General features: G+C 38.3%; 1 long non-coding RNA gene across 1 annotated transcript; it reads left to right on the top strand.

Moving 5' to 3' along the window:
- Positions 1-843: 843 nt before the first annotated feature.
- Positions 844-2,872, top strand: LOC139741336 (uncharacterized). The gene is made up of 3 exons (XR_011711614.1): positions 844-874; positions 1,510-1,655; positions 2,544-2,872. It is a non-coding gene; the product is annotated as an uncharacterized lncRNA (long non-coding RNA).
- Positions 2,873-3,470: the final 598 nt, after the last annotated feature.

Genomic DNA, 3,470 nt, shown 5'->3' with positions numbered 1-3,470 from the left:
TCATCAGTGTGAAAGAAATTCCTTCTTACTTGGGTTTGGTTGCACAGTGCCGCAGTCAGTACCAAGTACCACAGTAGTGCAGACTGAGTACAGTAAAATCCTATACTGGTATAATGAAGTTTCTTGTATGGTATATAGTGGCCGACTAACTAGACTAAAAGGTTTAGCTGTGTCAGTGTGGCAAGGATGTGAAGCTAATGATACCGGTACTGATTATCCAAAAAAAAAAAAAAAAAAAGAAGAGATATTTCAAGTAGATCTACAGTACATGTATAAACTTTATGGCCCAAACTTTTATATCTATGGACATGGTGAACAACAGTCGATCATAATTATACTGATTTCGAAGTGAAAATACAAGTTGCCAGCAGCGTTGTACGTCATGTAGCAGACTAGTACATTGTATTAAGTGTGAGCAACCTATATAATAGCCTATTGACATCATCATGCGCTGTGCAGACATCATTCATCTACATATTAAACTGGTGGGTGGTGGTAAATTTGAGGTTACAATTGGTACGTGTACCCGTACCGGTACAACAAATGTACGTTACTCAGACCCTTTAATATGCTTTGTATCGCATTGACGGCACTGTTACCTGCAGATTTGTTATAGGGCCTACTGCACATGAACAGTTCAATATAAATTCAAATTTCTGTGTTACCATTGCAAGTTTCTTTCTTTTTCCCCTTTCTTTCTTTCTTTCTTCAGGTCAAAGGTGTTTGAAGCATCCTTGTCCTTACAGCAAATGAAGGATGTTGTTTGTTTCATTATGGACTATGCTGCGCTGAACTGCATCCTACTCCCTGGGAATATTCTCGGTATGAAACCTGATGTCAGAGCTTCTTCTCTACTTGTGACACCAAGGCAAAGGTGAGTTTTCTCTGCAGGCCAGGAAAATGCACTTTTGCTCCCTTTGATATAAAAACTGTTTTCTTATGAATGTTGCAAATGCAGCATTAATTATCTGTAAGAGTTGCAAAGATCGAATGGTTAATCTTGTAAGATTAATTGCAGTATGCCATGCAGAGTCTTTGTATCACTGTTGGCGGAAGGTTTTCAAAAGTGTAGGGGGGCACTTCCTAGTTTCATGAGCTAACAAGCAAAAAAAAAGGCCTTGAATGCAACTTCTGGTGACACTTCCAGGTTTCAGCTTACAAGCAAAAAACAAAACAAAACAAAACAAAAAAGTATTCAGCGCAAAAACAGATCCTTATGGTGCTCACACTTCCAGGTTTTTATCTACATGTATTTCTTTCTAGTGCCACTTACACACTTTCGGGTAAAGAAAGTTGGGGGGGGGATGGGGACCCGAAGTGGGGACAATTATAATGTTTTCCTTTGTATTGTGCCGAAAAATTAGGGGCCCGAGTCCCCCTGGTTCCTGTGGCCATGTATATAGCATCCAATTATTTCTTGCACAGCTCTACATTACTGTTGTTTTTTAGTGGGATTATCAAAGATGACATACCATGTATTCGGTTTACTTTTGTACATGTGCTTAATAGATTTAACGCAGGAATCGCAACACTACAACGCCAAGGAAGAAAGAAACCTTGCCAACATTTCGCAAAGTCCGGAAAAGTCTGCTGCCATATGTCGCTGCCACCTAACCTGCAACTGACCTGTACTGGATCTGCCAAAGAACAATACTGTGAGTTGATCACGAGACTGCTGTGTCTCATTTTTTTTTTTTTTTTTTTTTGCATTGTATGTTCAGATGTATTATTTATGGAACTCTTTAATGCATCAGTCTTTATACATACACACTGTGCACTCCTGTTCTGATAAATAACGTTACAACAAAATTGAAATTGAGGCCATAATGTTATTGGCTCTACATTTGTTGATTTATTTTTTACTTGTTTGGTTGCAACAAAACTTTGATAAAACGAAAGAAAACTGTAGGCCCTGAGGACCTCATTATAACAGGAGTCCAGTGTATACTGGGCCAAATACGCTGTACCGAATTGCTGATGCAGTCACTGCATCAACATAAAAGGAGGATGATCCTGGACAAGACGTTTGTCCCAGTACTAGTATACGACTGGACTGGTCATCTCTCTTCTCTCAATCAACAGTTGTTCCCAGTTCAAGGTTAATCTGCATTTTTGCATTGAATGTGAAAAACTCGGTACATGATCAGTATGACCTTTTTCATGGAGAGGGTTGATGGCCCTCACAAGTAATTTTGACTTCACCTGTTCTTCATTGGCATATATTTCATCCAGATGGCAGAGCATTTTCAAATTTTCAGTGTAGAGTGCATGGTCTATTAAAGTTCTAGAATTACACTGTACATGTAGTATAGCATTGTTTTGAGATTGTTACCCTACAATCAAATTTAAGCTTAAGAGGGTGTGTAGAGTGTGTTGTACTTGTGATTTGTCAGGAAAGTGCAACCCATAGAAATGTTCAATTTGGTGTTTTCCTTCCTCCCAGAAATTAATCTTCTCAATAAATGTATGATATATTGTACAATTTTGCATCACTATACAGAGGAGAGTGTAACACTTTTGTTGTTGTTGTTGTTTTCCCCCAGGTATTCTGCATGACTGAGGCACCTTCTTCAGCTGTCTTCGTGGAATGAATCGCTACAACTTCACTCAGTTCTACAGATGCATCCATGATGAAACCTTTGTCCAGGGCAATCAACTACAGTCTGAAACAGTCTTCATAAAATCAGTGTAGTATACTGGCAGGTAATATTGTATTGTGAAGAACACTTCATCGAATGATTTTAAAGAAATCACTGTAGAGTTACAACCCTGTGGCTACTTGTATCGTGATGAGTTAATACTTGTATCTGCTTTGCATTGTGTATCATCCTCTGCCTAAATGACTAAAACACTAAAAAAAAATGTATTGTTTTGTATGCTGACACTTTGTACAGTACTATCATCCTCGAGGTTGTTATAGAAATTCTTGCAGCTAGAGTAGTTTGGTTTTCTTGTCATTCTTGCTTATGAATATAAGCTGCATTTTGATGTTTTGGGTGGAAGATGAATTTTAGCCTTGAGCCAGCACTGAGAATTACACTGTAGTACAGTGGTATCATTCAAGCTTTCTGTATAAAGCTGGACAATTCCTGTACCTTCCTGTTTTATGCCTCTCCTATCCTGCCTATGCTTTCCTACTATTATCTCTGAGTGTTCCTCTCTCTTCTATCATATCTCGTACAATGTGATTCTAGTTACAAATGCCATCCCTATATCGATGGAATAGACATATCCCCATACTTTGGGTTAATTGGATGCTGTTAGAGGAAGGGGGGGTCCTTTTTCCTTTTTTGCTTGTCACAATTTGCATGTGTGTGTGTATTAGTGGTGTTGATTATTTATTTTATTGCAGTTTCAGCAAACTTGGTATCCTTCTTTTCCTTCTGTTATGTAACAGGTGAGGATACTAACCTTTACAATTATAGTATGTAAACATTAGCCATGTAAAGATGTGTTCACGGAAATCCTAC

The sequence above is a fragment of the Diadema antillarum genome, unplaced genomic scaffold (genome assembly GCF_040938485.1).
Source record: "Diadema antillarum isolate AM-2024a unplaced genomic scaffold, OU_Dant_1.0 seq00000920_RagTag, whole genome shotgun sequence".
Classification (NCBI taxonomy): domain Eukaryota; kingdom Metazoa; phylum Echinodermata; class Echinoidea; order Diadematoida; family Diadematidae; genus Diadema; species Diadema antillarum.
The sequence above is the reverse complement of the archived record's forward strand: the minus strand, read 5'-3'. Positions and strand labels throughout refer to the sequence as shown.